The sequence below is a fragment of the Hypanus sabinus genome, chromosome 7 (assembly GCF_030144855.1).
Source record: "Hypanus sabinus isolate sHypSab1 chromosome 7, sHypSab1.hap1, whole genome shotgun sequence".
NCBI lineage: Eukaryota > Metazoa > Chordata > Chondrichthyes > Myliobatiformes > Dasyatidae > Hypanus > Hypanus sabinus.
Genome location: NC_082712.1, coordinates 167,812,502 through 167,828,465, shown reverse-complemented (window position 1 = coordinate 167,828,465; position 15,964 = coordinate 167,812,502). Strand labels below are relative to the sequence as shown.

The 15,964-nt window shown below is 43.8% G+C and overlaps 1 protein-coding gene across 3 annotated transcripts in view; it reads right to left on the bottom strand.

The window, feature by feature from the left end:
- LOC132397380 (src substrate protein p85-like) overlaps positions 1-14,239 on the bottom strand; it is an 84,473-nt gene extending 70,234 nt beyond the window's left edge. For all 3 annotated transcript variants that reach the window (XM_059976072.1, XM_059976074.1, XM_059976073.1), the window contains exon 1: positions 14,092-14,239. The gene's annotated coding sequence lies outside the window, so the exon portion shown is untranslated. The remainder of the gene's footprint in view (positions 1-14,091) is intronic.
- Between the last annotated feature and the right edge of the window lie 1,725 nt (positions 14,240-15,964).

The following is a 15,964-nucleotide window of genomic DNA, read 5'->3' as shown; positions in this document are numbered from 1 at the left end:
TTCAGTCGTCAGAGTTGAGGTAAATCATTTCTACAGGAGAGCACCTTCATTATAGTTGTAAGAGCAGCTTAGCCACCATGGCCTGTGGGGCAACAGCCAGAGCTGGAAAATGGAATGATTCCAAATCACTTTAGATTGTAGCTAGAATAGGTACAGTGAGCAGAAGGGTCAACTGCACAACAAATCCATGCATTTCTAGCTGCACATTCTACCTGAATTCCTGATGCTCTTATTTCAAGTTCATCGTCATTCAACCACAACTGTATACAGCTAAACAAACCAACATTCCTCCAGGCTCAAGGTACAAAACAGTACATACAGTCACATAGTTATGATAACATATACAATCCTAAAATAATACTAGCACAAGAATATTAGAATCCTCCCCACAGAAAAAAATACACTGATAATTTCTTCAGACATGAAAATACTGCAATAGGTGTCCTAAAATTTGATATATTAAAAGCAGAATCAAATTTACTATCATTGGCATATGTCATGCAATTTGCTGCTGAGTAGCAGCAGAACATTGCAATACATTAGAAAACATCTAAATTACAGTAAGTATATATTTAAAAAGTTAAATAGTGCAAAAAGAGGAAAAAAGTGAGGTAGTGTTCATGGTAAATCAGAGTCTGCCTCAGCAACAGTGGAGCACTTTTGAAGTCTATTCACTGTGAGAAATACAGCAGCCACTTTGCTTGTATCAAATTCTCACTAAAATAAACTCTTCAGTTGCTGGTTGAAGTCCACTGGCCAAAAGCCTCTGTGATACAAGAGTAGGGCTGCAAAACAGATTATGTCAACCCTGAAGGCAGATGGAGCCTTGGCTTAAGAATATAACGTCAGATACAGGAGAAAGAATAAGACTCCAGGCCCCTTTAACCAAGTCACCACACTTCAAGGCAAGTGCCATGTTGATACATTATCTCCATACCAAATGTGGTGGGGTGGAGATACATCTCTAGCAAAGAAGATGCCAGGCCCTCCTTCCCTCTGCTGGACTGCAGGACACCCTTGAATAAGGTGTAGCACTTGCTTAGCCCCACACCCTGACACGTGAATCCATGGGTGCTGTGGTGGATGGTCGTATGAGCAGCTGATGCATATCACAAGTCCTGGTTATGTGACCACCAACGCCAGGCAGACAATCTCCGAACAGCATTGATAATGGGTGGGGTCACCTGTCTTGTTAAGACACTGTCCAGAAGAAGGCAATGGCAAACCACTTCTGTAGAAAAATTTGCCAAGAACAATCATGGCCAAGACCACAATCACCTACATCATACGACATAGATAATGATGATCTCCATATCCCTTGATTTTAACATTTAGGCAGTGAAGGTGGTTATCAAAAATTAGAGGGGCATCTTGACCAGCTAGTAGAGCTGAATATTGGAAAATGGCTTACAATTCAGATAAGAGCAAAGTGTTACATTTTGGGAAATCAAACCAAGGTAGGACTTACAGGCCGGATGATCGGACCCTTGGGGAGTGTTGTGAACAGAGGGATCTAGGAGTACCAATACACAGTTTTCTGAAGGTGGCACAGGTAGACGGAGCAAAGAAGGCATTTGGCATGTTGGTCTTCATCGGTCAAGGAATTAGGACATAATACTGCAGTTATACGTTGCTGAGATTGCACGCGTGGTATTATGCACTGCTTTGGTCACCCTTTTATAGGATAGACATAATTAAACTGGAGAGAGGGCAGAGAAGATTTACAATGATGCTGCCAGGACTCAGGTGGATGAGTTATGGGGAGAGGAGAGGTTGGACAGGCCAAGAAATTTAGGAGACTGAGAGATGTATCATGAGGGGTATAGATAGGGTGAACACAGGGTCTTTTTTCTAAGGAAAGGGGAGCTAAAAACTAGAAGTTTACTATGAGGGATGAAAGATTTAAAAAGGACCTGAGGGGCAATTTCTTCACATAGAAGGTTGGAGTTTTTCGAGGATGTAACCAGGAAGTTAAACGGGGGGGGGGGGGGGGGGGGGGAGAGATCCAGTGGATGTAGTGTACCTCAATTTTCAGAAGGTATTTGATAAGGTCCCACATAGAAGATTGGTGGGTAAAATCAAAGCTCAGGGCATCGGGGGGGAAGGCATTGACATGGATAGAAAACTGGTTGGCAGATAGAAGGCAAAGGGTGGCGGTGAATGGGTGTTTCTTGGAATGGCAGGTGGTGACTAGTGGGGTGCCACAGGGCTCGGTATTGGGACCACAGCTCTTTACCATTTACGTTAACGATTTGGATGAAGGCATAAAAAATAACATCAGCAAATTTGCTGATGTTACTAAGCTGGGTGGCAGTGTGACATGTGATGAGGATGTTAGGAGAATTCAGGTTGACTTGGATAGGCTGGGTGAGTGGGCAGATACTTGGCAGATGGTGTTTAATGTGAATAAGTGTGAGGTTATCCACTTTGGGAGTAAGAACAGGAAGGCAGATTATTATCTGAACGGTGTAGAGTTGGGTAAGGGAGAAATACAAAGAGATCTCGGAGTCCTTGTTCATCAGTCACTGAAGGTGAATGAGCAAGTGCAGCAGGCAGTGAAGAAAGCTAATGGAATGTTGGCCTTTATTACAAAGGGAATTGAGTACAAGAGCAAGGAAATCCTCTTGCATTTGTACAGAGCCCTGGTGAGACCACACCTGGAGTACTGTGTACAGTTTTGGTCTCCAGGGTTAAGGAAGGACATCCTGGCTGTAGAGGAAGTGCAGCGTATATTCACGAGGTTAATTCCTGGGATGTCTGGACTGTCTTACGCAGAGAGGTTAGAGAGACTGGGCTTGTACACGCTGGAATTAAGGAGATTGAGAGGGGATCTGATTGAAACATATAAGATTATTAAGGGATTAGAGAAGATAGAGGCAGGAAATATGTTCCAGATGCTGGGAGAGTCCAGTACCAGAGGGCATGGTTTGAGAATAAAGGGTAGGTCATTTAGGACAGAGTTAAGGAAAAACTTCTTCTCCCAGAGAGTTGTGGGGGTCTGGAATGCACTGCCTCGGAAGGTAGTGGAGGCCAATTCTCTGGATGCTTTCAAGAAGGAGCTAGATGGGTATCTTATGGATAGGGGAATCAAGGGATATGGGGACAAGGCAGGAACCGGGTATTGATAGTAGTTGATCAGCCATGATCTCAAAATGGCGGTGCAGGCTCGAAGGGCCGAATGGTCTACTTCTGCACCTATTGTCTATAGAAGGTGGTCAGTATACAGAATGAGCTGCCAAAGGCAGGCACAATTACAATATTTAAAAGACATTTGAATAAGTACACAGACAGGAATATAAAGGTACACTTACCAAGCATGGGCAAATGGGACTAGACTGATGGGCAGTATCGTTGGCATGGATGAATTGAGTCAAAGGGACTGTTCCTGACTCCTTGACTCTAAATCTAGCCATCCTGGACTTGAATGAACTCAATGACTGTATGTCCGTAGCCCTCTCAGAGAACGATCCATGAGCCTCCTAGTGAATAAATTTCTCCTCATGAATCTTGAATAACCCATCCTAATCTACTCCTTGTACACTGTGGGGCCAGATTCTGCTCCAACTCCATTGACAAGTTTGTAGGTAATACCACCAGAGTGGACCGTACTCAATTATGAATGAGTCAAGAGTATAGGAAGGAGATAGAGAGCTTAGTGACATTGTGGCATGACAACAACCTTTCCCTCTGAAAGAGCTGGTCATTGTCTTTAGGAAGGGGAGCAGTGCACATACTCCCATCTACGTCAACAGTGTTGACATTGAGAGCTTCAAGATCCTAGGAGAAAACATCATGAGCCTGTCCAGGTCTTACCATATAGATGCTACAGCCAAGAAAACTTATCAACGCCTCCACTTCCTCACGTCCCTGTTGAACCTTACAAATTTTTAATTGATGCACCATAGATGGCATCCTATTTGAATGCACAACAGCTTGGCGTGGCAACTACACTGCATGTGATGTGGGAAACTGCAGAGTCTTATGGACTCTGCCTGGATCTCTCGCTGCCTCAGTATAGCAGCCAGCATAATCAAAGACCCCAACCAACCCAGACATAGTCTCTTCTCCCCTCTCCCATCAAGCAGAGGATACACAAGTATTAAGGCATGGACCACAAGGCTCAAGGACAGCATCGACCCCACTGTAAACTGGATCAGCAAATTTGCGAATGACACCAAGCTTGGAGGTGTAGTGGACAGCGAGGAAGGCTATCATAGCTTGCAGAGGGATCTACATCAGGTGGGAAAATGGGCTGAAAAATGGCAGATGGAATTTAATGCAGACAAGTGCAAGGTGCTGCACTTGGGTAGGACCAACCAGGGCAGGCCCTACACAGTGAAAGGTAGGGCACTGGGCAGTGTGATAGAACAAAGGGATCTGGGGATACAGGTCCACAAGTCATTGAAAGTGGCATCACAGGTAGATAGGGTCGTGAAAAAAGCTCTTGGCACATTGTCCTTCATAAATCAGTGTATTGAGTACAGAAGATGGCATGTAATATTGAAGTTGTACAAGACATTGGTGAAGCCTAATTTGGAATACTGTTTGCGACTTTGGTCATCTACCTACAGGAAAAAATGTAAATAAAATTGAAAGACTATAGAGAAAATTCTCAAGGGTGATGCTGGGTCTAGAGGACCTGAGTTATAAGGGAAAATTGAACGGATGAGGACTTCATTCCTTAGAACAGAGAAGATTGAGAGGAGATTTAATAGATGTATAAAAAATCATGAGGGACATAGATAGAGTACAGTCGTCTATCCTTATCTGTGGGGGATTGGTTCCGAGACCACCCACGGATACCAAAAACGCAGATGCTCAAGTGGGTAGACTTTAGGACCCGGCGGAGCTCGGGACCCACCATCCACAGTGTTTCTGTTCTGGAAAACGATCACGATTGAAAATAAAGTGGAAATAATAAAGCGATCAGAAAGAGGTGAAATGCGATCAGTCACTGGAAAAGCATTAGGCTACAGTTGGTCAATGATCGGAACAATTTTAAAGGATAAAGTGAGAATAATGGAGCATGTGAAGGCCCTGCCCTGATGAAGGCTACAATTATTACTAAGCAACGCAATGGTTTAATTATTGAAATACATACGTTTCTTAAGTGTTTTATGAAAACACCTTGTACCTATCCAAGCACCTTGTACCTTTCTATGCATAGAAAGGCAAAATATACACTATATACTAAGACAAACGTTTGAGTAACTGACGCTAAAAAATACCGGATGTACCTGTCCCGACTTAGAGAACTTCTGTTTTTTTTTCAATTCCCGATCCGCAGTAATCTACGCACATCCTCCCTTATACGTTAAATCATCTCTTGATTACTTATTATACCTAATACAATGTAAATAGTTGTTATATTGTATTGTTTAGGGAATAATGACAAGAAAAAAAAGTCAGTACATGTTCAAACGACGAGTGCCGGAGCAAGAACTTCTGGGTTTTCCCGATCCGCGGTTAGCTGAATCCGCACATGTGGAACCCACGGATAAGGAGGGCTGACTGTAAATGCAAGCAGGCTTTTTCCACTGAGGTTGGGTGGGACTGCAACCACAGGTCATGGATTAAGGGTGAGAGGTAAAAAGTTTAAGGGGAACATGAAGGGAAACTTCTTCCCTCAGAGTGTGGAACGAGCTACTAGCATAACTGGTGCATGCAAGCTCAATTTCAGTTTAAGAGAAGTTTGGATAGGTACAAGGATAGTAGGGGTATGGAGGGTCATGGAACAGGTTGATGGGAGTAGGCAGTTTAAATAGTTTTGCACAGACTAGATGGGCCAAAAGGCCTGTTTATGTGCTATAGTTCTCTATGACTCTATGTTATAAGACTATTAACTAGTTCCCTGGTATGTTAAAATGGACTCTTGCCCTCACAGTCAACCTCATTATGACCTTGCAGTTTTTAATTTTCCACCTACTCTATACTTTCTCTGTTGCTTTTACACTTCACTCAAAGTAAATTTATTATCGAAGTACATACATGTCACCATATACAACCTGGAGATCCATTTTGTGGGCATACTCAATAAATCCATAATAGAATAATAACCATAAACAGAATCAATGAAAGACCCCACTAACTTGGGCATTCAACAGGTGTGCAAAAGACAACAAACTGAAAATACAAAAAGAAATAAATGATAATAACAAATAAGCAAGAAATATCAAGAACCTGAGATGAAGAGTCCTTGAAAGTGAGTCTATAGGTTGGGGGAACAATTCACCGATGGGGCAAGTGAAGTTAAGTAAATTTATCCCATTAGTTCAAAAGCCCGATGGTTGAGGGGTAACAATTTTTCCTAAACCTTGTGGCGTGGGTCCAGAGGCTTCTGTACCTTCTTCCTGATGGCAACAGCAAGAAAAAAGCCTGTCCTGGGTAATTGGGTTCCCTGATGATGGATACTGCTTTTCTGTGACAGCGTTTTGCGTAAATGTACTCAATAGTGTTGGGGGGGGGGGGAGGGGGCTTTAACCACAAGACACAGGAACAGAATCAGGCCATTTGGCCCATTGATTCTGTTCCACTATTCAATCACGGCTGATCCTTTTCTGCCCTCCTTAGTCTCACTCCGCGACTTTTTCCCCGTAACTTTGATGCCACGTCCAATCAAGAACCTATCAATCTCTGCCTTAAACACACCCAACGACCTGGCCTCCACAACAGCCTGTGGTAACAAATTCCACAAATTCACTACCCATGATGGACTGGGCCATCCAGCACTTTTGGTAGGATTTTCCATTCTAGAGCATTGGTGTTCCCATACCAGGCTGTATTGTTGCTGCTTTACCTTTTTCCACATCAATGCACAGTGCAATGATCTGAACTATATGAACAGTATGCAAGACAAGGCTTTCACTGTATCCAAGTACATGGGACAATAATAAAACCATTCCATCTTCATTTGCAACTGCTACCAGTGGTTCTAGATTCCTCAGGCAGAGGACATACACCACTGCACCCACTCTGTACAAAATCCTGCCTCATTAGTAAAGCAGAATCAATGACAATACAGAGCTCCCTTACATTTCTGGGCACTGTAACATCAGCCGATATCTTTGTGCTCAGGCCTCTGGAACAGCGGCTAAACATACAATCAGTTGACTCAGATGAGAAAGCTGACAACTGAGCCAGGGTTAACAGAGCAGAAATCCACATTTTTAAATTAGCAGCTTCGATCCAAGATTGCCCATTTGTCGGTTGAATTTATCACCGCCTCTGTGGAGTAGCGTTCATTTTGAAGGAGGTATTTCACCTTTTGCAGTGACGGTCATTAATCTGGTAATCAGCTTCCATCAGCCGATCCGGTGTTGCACTCCTGGCCAGATGCCAGGCATATCGTGGAAGATTACATTTCAGATATTGTTCCTTTCCTTCACTGAGCCCGTCACAAAGATAATATCCTTACCAGTAAAGAAATCCCACAAAATCCACAATTACAAACATTTTATTTAAACATAGGTGGGAGCACAGCAGCATAATCGTTCACACATCGCTTTACAGCACCAATAGGAGTTCAATTCCCACCACTGTCTGGAAGCAGCTTGTACGTTCTCCCCTTGACCATGTTTAGAATCAGAATGGCGTTAAATATCGCCGGCATATCTCATGAAATTTGTTACTTTTGCAACATCAGTACAATGAAATACATAACAATAATGGGGGGAAAAAAACATGTGTATATTAGTTAAATTAGTAATGCAAAAAAAAATGATAAAGGAGTGAGGTAGAGTATGGATTCAATATCCAGATGGCAGAGAGAAAGAAGCTTTTTCCTCCGGGTGCTCCGGATTTCAAGGACACAAGGGTTGGGGTTAGTGAGCTGTGGGCACACTACGTTGGCACCAGAAGCAAGGCGACACTTGCAGGCTGCCCCCAGCACAATCCTCACTGATTTGACTTAACGCTCACAACGCGTTATGTTTCAATGCACATGCGACAAATAAAACTAATCTCATCTTCTCTTCGGGCGTGCAGCAGTCAGGTCTGGAACGGCAGGCCTCGGTGAATAAGTTTGCAGTTAGTCATTCTGGCACGTCATGGGATCAGGAAGGCAGGGCTGAAGTGTGTGGCTGCCTCCCACAGTGAGGAAATGACAGAAAATACTAACAGGCAAATTCTTCAGTGTGGGTGTCATCTGCAGCTTTATCGAGTCACAGAACTTGGGCTCACTGCAGGGAGACTTGGACTCTGTGCTAGATTGGCAAAGAGCTGCAGGCTTTAGAAAGTCTGGAAAGGTTAAAATTACGGATACCGGAAGACTGAATCAAATACAGAGAGTGCTAAAAAATGCTTAGCAGATCAGGCAGCATCCGTGGAGACAGAATGAATACTGAAAATGAATCACTGTTAGGACCAATTTAGAGTCTGTATTCACATTAAGGCCTCCAAGAAGACCACAACCTTGTCTTGGATTGCCTTGCCTCAATGATCTGGAGAGCTATGTTGTCTGGAGTCAGGGTTTTATGCTTTGGCTCTTGGTCAGGTCACCCATGCCACACAGGTCAAAGGGTAGAGGCCAGACTAAGAGTGGCCCACCGGTCCTCCAGGTTCGGGGGTTCAGCTCAGGGCCAACAACCCTGACCGGAAAAACAAAATTGTTACAGAAACAGCAATGAAGAATCTTTTTACATCTGATTGGCTCTATTCCTCAGGATCCCACTGAGACCTGCATGACTGACAAAAGTGAAAAGCGAGTGGAAGCTACTGATACAACGAAGGAAGCCCTGAATACCAGCAGAGATGGAGGACCTTCATTGCTGCCCTAATTGCCAGCAGTGTAACAGAATTGAGGAGCTTGTGGATATAGACCACAGCTTGCCAGACTTCTCTGGAACAAGAATGCACAAAATGCCTTTGATATTCCATCTTGTCCTTTCCCCGTTTTCAACCAGAATGAGAACAATAAATGTGTGCTAAGCTTCAGAGGGGTGGGGGAAAAGAGAGGTGAAGACTGCAAATGGTATGTCTGTCAGAAGGTGGAAAACGAGGTTGCCCAGATGTCACACGTGGTGTTGATGCTGTCTCAAAGTCACAGTCTGTAGGGGTTGTAATAGAACAGTGTTTCCCAATTTCTTTTTTTTAAAAAAAGAAACACCACTGACCCCCTCCATTATGCAAGGGGTCCATGGACCTCAGCTTGGGAACCCCTGTAATAGAGGAAGGAACAAGAGGAGTAGTAAAAAGCTCCAGTATGCTGGAATTGAGAGATGCAGAACATAACAGCAACTAAAAATCTGAAATAAAAGACTGCTGGAAATGCTCAACAGGTCTGCACCATCCACAAATTGAGAAGGAGTTCAAGATGGACAGGTTTTCCTTTTAGATATTTGCAACGTCTTACTACAAACTGTTATGATCCCAGCCCCCTCCTTTGTGAGAATCGCAAGAGCACCCGTCGGGGGGGGGGGGTCAGTAGACCCAGGAAGTGGGAGAGAGAGAAATGTGCCGAATTGCACGTTCCATCCGGGATGCAAAATAAGAAGACGGTGACTATTGTCTCATGGAGACCACGTGAAAAGCCCTCGGGCAAGGTGGGCTGGTTGAGAGAGAGATTGCATCATCCCAACCTGATTGACACCTGCGACCCCGTGAGGAAGTATAAAGGAGAGTCTCAGGGGGACAGCCCCTCTGACGCACCAAGAAGACACGAGAGTGATCCTGCAGCAGCGGGAAGCCATTCTGAAGGAAGCCATGTGCGTTAGATTCCGGGATTGGAATTTGTGGCTGGAATCACGGAAAACCGCTTTTAACTAACATCGGGGAGAGGGAACCAATGCTCCCCCGATTTCACGGAAGCTTCATAAAGACCTGGCAAGTTTTTTCTCTTCTTCCCCAATCTCTCTCTCTCGGTCGCCCCACGTGAAACCCAGCGATTTGAAGCCTGCAGACTTCTGAGTGACTTTTATATTTCCAACGGACAAATCTATTAACCCCTAGACAACAGTAGAGTTCACTTCTTAATGATGATTATTACTATACCCGCGCTTTAGATTGAGTACTGACGACGTGCATTATCTGAATGTTTGTATTAACCTTACTGTTGTGTCCCTTTATAAATAAAAACGTTTGAAAGTAGTGCCATCAGACTTCAACGGACCTCTATCTTTGCTGGTAAGTTATCCAGTTACGGGATACGTAACAAAACCAAAAGCAGTTTAATGCCTGGCTAACATCGGCTAATATCAATGAGAGTGGCTGTTCATTTACTTCACTGTCAGTGGCATTTGCTGTGGGCAAATTGCTTGAAGTGGTGGCCAGGCTTCAGTAGGACCTCACTGCTTGCAGAGTGGTTTGGTGAAGACGGAACAGAAGCAGGTACGTAACCTTTGAAAACTGTTCCACTGTTCAACACCCTGGTTCATCCTGGGCATCCAACTCACCCGCACGTCCAATTCCCAGAGTGTCCAAAATCCTAGAAACCTCAGAACTGAATGTACTCAAAAACAGAATTATTCATGTTCAACTCCTAATAAACAGGGGAGGGGAAAGAACCTCAGATCTACCTGCAAAATTTGTCTTTTATTTACTCCCACTGACAAAGTTCTGATGGTTAAATATGTCGACTGTATTTTTAAAGTTTTCTTCTGTACTAAGACAGGCAGTGCACATAGACCACCTAACTAAACACATCTCAAGATTAAAGATTGCTTATTGCCATTCTTCAGTACATGAATGTAAAGGAGAACGAAATGATGGTTACTCCAGATCTGATGCAGCATCTTACAACTGATGCTGTACCTGTCTGGGCACAAGAGAAACAGCAGAGTAACATGGATGGGATGATGGGAATAAAACTGATAAAAATAAAGGACAATTTTGCTTATTAATAATAATTTAGTTGCATTATAGAGGAAAAAAATCAGAGGTATTTGCCTAAAGCTTTCATAAATAACCAAAAGTATCTGATTTTATTTATCAACTAAATTAATACCCTGAACAGAACAAAATATACAAATGAGGAATTCAAGTACTGAATATAGTCAATCATTGAGCCCCCTATAATCCCTGAGGGAAAGAATTCTAACATTCTTTTTAAATGTTCAGTTTTTCATCCCAAGTTTGATACAGTTTTTGATATCTCCAGGCCTGTACTTGCTGGCACTTAGAAGAATGAGGTGGGTTCTCATTGAGACCTAGGAGAGCAAACAGGGAGTGTTCTTACAGTGGGGGAGTGTAAGACCAGAGCCTCAGAATACAAAGACATCCCTTTAGAACAGATGAGGACTAATTTTTCAGCTGGAGGGTGGTCAATCTGTGGAATTTATTGCCACAGGCAATTGTGGAGGCCAAGTCCTTTGGCATAATTAAGGAGGTTGATAGATCCTTGATTAATAATAAATAAAATAGGCATCCATTAGTCTCGAGAGACCACGGATTTGCGCCTTGGGAAGTTTCCAGGGCGCAGGTCAGGGTAGGGTTGTATGGGAGACCGGCAGTTGCCCATGCTGCTAGTCTCTCCTCTCCACACAATCAATGTTGTCCAAGGGAAGGGCAAGGGCCAATACAGCTTGGCACCGGTGTCGTTGCAGAACAATGTGTGGTTAAGTGCCTTGCTCAAGGACACGACACACTGCCTTAGCTGAGGTTCGAACTTGTGACCTTCAGATCACCAGATCAATGCCTTAATCACTTGGCCACGCACCAACTTGATTAGTAAGGGCATCAAAAGACAGGAGATTGGGCTTGAGAGGGGTAATAAAATCAGCCATGATGGAATGGCAGAGCAGGCTCCTTTTTCTTAATTCTGCTCCCATGTCTTATAGTCAAGTGTGCACCCTCAATCTGGGCTCAGATGCAGCTTCATGGCAGCAGCCCTCTCAAAATTTTGAGGAGATGCCAAAACAGTTTCTACAGACAAGTATACAGATACAGACAACATACACCTGTGATATTAAACCCAATTCTGATTCCACATCCTAGTTTTGACCAAGTTTTCATTAATGCAGCCTACATTTCAAATGCAAGAAAATTAAGTCTTAAAATCTAAACTTCAGCATTGTACTTTTCTATTTCCTGGTTACTCTTTGTTTCTCAAACATCTGGTCAGAAAATAACCTAAAACGTCCTACTAATAAAAATTGTAGCTAACGTCTTTCTCCTTGAAACTCCCAAATGCAGCTATTTATTTCAAAGTGTATGTAACTCATTATTGGGAATGATCTCATCTCTAGAGTAACAGTTATGTACAGTACTCAATACACTGAAAGCCATATTACAACAAAGTATCATTAGGGATTCTATTAACACTCCTATGGATGGTCTCAAGCCTGGTTGTTTGTGAAAGGAGGATGCTCAAGTATCGGCTGGCAAACCCAACCCATAAAAGCCCAGAGCTATAAAAACACCAAAGGCCCCAAAGACCTCATCAGAATCAGGTTTAATATCACACACATATGTCATGAAATTTGCTAACTTTATGGCAGCAGAACAATGAAATACATAAATAAATATAGAGGAAAAAACTGAATTACAGCAAGTATGTAGTGAAGTTAAAATAAGCAGCGCAAAAAAGATAGAAGAAAGTAGTGAGATAGTGTTTGTGGGTTCAATCGGATGGCAGAGGGGAAGAAGCTGTTCCTGAATCACTGAATCCTTGGGAGGGGAAGGGTCTTCACCTGGAAGACACAAAGTTGTCTTGTAAAAGTGGAAGGCGGCACAGGCAGATCAACTTTCAGTCCAGGACAGAGGACTCTGACTAGCTGCCCACGTACAGGTGATGGGCTTAAGAAGAATTAGAGGTACTATCGTCCAGATGGTATCTTAGGTCAAACCATCTTTCCCTTGCCCAACCCACTTTCCGAAAGGCACTGGAAGGATTCCAAGGAACTAGTCTGAATGGTAGAGGAGTCGCATCCATCACAGCAATTTCTTTTTAATTGACGTTTATCACGGAGAAACTCCCACCATCCGAGCTTGTGCCACAAGGAAGGTGGTACAGGAGCCTTAGGTCCAGAAACAATTATTACCCTTCAACCATCAGTCTCCTGAACCAACATGGATAACTTTACTCACCTCAACGCTGAACTGATCCCACGATCTACAGAATCAAGGACTCTACTGCTCATGTTTTTTTTTAATTCATTAATACAGTTTGTCTTTTTGCACGTTGGTTGTTTATCAGTCTTTGTGTGGAGTTTTACATTGATTCTATTGTAATTCTGTTTTACTGAATCCCAACCAGAAAACGAATCTCAGGGCAGTGTACCCAGATAATAAATGTACTTTAAAACCTTGACATTCAGGTTATCCACTTATTAGCTCACAGTTCCTTGCGTGAAATGACTGTACACTCTGTCTCGTTTCCTCAGACCAGACTTCATTAGCAACTGAACACTGAATGAAAGGCGCTCTATAAATACGTTTTTCTCTCCTGAAGGCCACAAAATATCAGTCTGCCTCCGGAGGGAGAACATTCAGTCAAAAGTAAATGAACACCTTTCGCAATCCTGTAAAACGCAATTATCCGTCAGTAAAGTAAATCTAAAGTGAACTGGAAGACAAAACCGCCGGGATCCGCGATGTTGGGTTCTGTGTTTAAGCGGCTTTCTGCGTTCCCAGCCGTGTTTTAAAAAGTCACTGCGAGTGCCCCGACGAGAGGTGCGGGTTCAAAGCGTTCCTTTCCCAGCCCGAAGCGCCCAGGACGTGCGCTCTGCTCCAGCGACAGCCCCACCCCGTCTGCCTCGCAATCCCATCCTGGGCACCAACAGCTCCACGATCCACTCCCAGGGAGAGGGTGGGGGAAGTGCTGCCCACGGAGGAGAGGCCGTAGTGGCCGCAGCCATCGCCATTCAGATACGGCGCCTGGAGCAGGAATCGCCGCACAGGCAGGTCAAAGCGCTGCCTCTCCTTCCTTGAGGCATTACCCTCCCCGCAGAGGCATTTGATGCAATAATGTTTCAATCAGGATCCGGATCACATACCTCACCCCCCACCACCACCTAAAAAAAATGACCCATAGCAGACAGTGCAACTTCCCATCCTGTCTCAAGGTATTCAGTGACACTACACGCTGTGCGCGCAGGACAAAGGTGTAGCAGCCCTGTTCCAGACCTTTCTGTAAACCACGGGCCTGCAATCACTTACCTTGCAATTCGAGTTCCGCTGGCTTCCTCCCTGTTTTGCCCTCTCTTTCTCGCTCTCTCCCTCTCTCTTCCCAATGCCCCCCCCTCTCTCTCTCTCTCTTTTTACTGGATCCTTTGGTCGTAGTTTCCGTCTCTGCTTCACACACTTCCTGCACCGATCACGTGTTTCAATCAGCTGTTCCCATCCCAACCTCCCTTTTTAATATCCCACGGGCTTCCAAAGGAGAGTGGGCAGTTCTCTGTTTTTTCTCTCCTCCTTGCCTCGCTTTTTTCAAATACTTCTCATTTCCCTTGAAACAAACGCCAATTCCAATATCTTTCTGTATATATAAAAATATATATTTTTTCCAAATAAAGAGTACCAAAATGCCAAAGGTCCTAGTTTTTCCACTAGCCTGCAGGTCACCCTTGGGCAATGCGTGGCAACTGCTTAGCCCCAAACCCCCATGGGAGCAGATGGTTGTGTGAGCGTCTGCTGCATATCACAAGTCCTGGTTATGCAATCACTGACACAAGGCAAACTCTGAATAGCATTGAAAAAAGGGCTGGTGTCACCTCTCTTGTAAAGACACTGCCCAAAAGAAGGCAATGGTAAGCCACTTCTGTAGAAAAAATTGCCAAGATCAATGATGATCATGGGACCACGATCACCAATTCCAATTCAGAAATCTTTCTGTAGATATTTGTACTAAGTTTTAGTTTTGCAAATAAAGAGTGTCTTGTTAATATGAAAGTGAAATTGTTGCTCAAAATGCAAAGGTCCTAGTGCTTCTACTTGAGTCACCCTTGGGCATATGACATGGCACAAAATGATGATGATAGTGGTGTGATCACTCAAGTTGAGTATGATGTCCTCCTAAGGGTTGTCTACTGGTGAGTTCTCAGGTGGCTGTATAATTCAATCTGGGCTCCGCATATTCTGATCAGGTGGATTCCCTTAATGAAGAATGCCTGTGCCTGACTTGGTTAAAGATGGGCACGGGCAGCCACCGCATGGTCCTTGACATATCAGGATCAGAGTCCAGTGGCATAGAGTGCAAGACTGCCAGGGACCAACCCTTCACTGCTGTTGTGATGTGTATCATCTTCCACCAGTTCCACCACTGAGGTCTTGGTTGGATCTCTCTTTATAAAGAAACTCTATCTTGATCCCAGCCAAGAGTGAGCTAGTTAGTTAGAGCTTTATTGTCATCACTGAGGACAATGAGATTGCAGTGCTACTCCGTTAAGCATACTGACAATTCAGTTACTAAAAACACAATTACCTCATTTAAAATAACTTTCAAGTTAGAGTGACATCTAAATTACAAATGAATTAAAAGCAAACACCTCTAAAATTTAAAGAGTGGCTGTCCCATTCAAATATTGCATGTGCCCATGTTAATGACTACAATGTTTAAGATTTAAATTAGCATCAAGAATTAAAACAGGAATTTAAAGGCAAAGAGCTCTGAGCTCCAAGAAAGGTAGCTGCCCCAATCTAACCCAAATATTGCACATGCCCATGTACTGGACTTAGAGATTGTCCCTGGTTCCTATGGGCTTTGGTGGTGGGTGGGGGGCATTGGTCAGTTGCATGGCAGCCCTGAGGAAAGTCTGGACTCCATGCAGAGATGTTCCTGTATCTCATGCAGGATGGAATGAGATTGAACAGGTGATTACTGGAGTGGGATGAGTCCATCGTGACTTTGCGAGCTCACCACAGACAGCACGAGTAGTAGATGGTCTCCGTGTCTGATGGTTGTGTCCCATCGATGCTCTGTACAGTCCTGAAGTGTTTTTGGTCGATTTTGTTGCAGCTAGTGTACCATACTGTCATGCAGTAGGTTAGTACACTCTCAGTTACGCAACGATAAAGGTTTACCAGCAGCTTT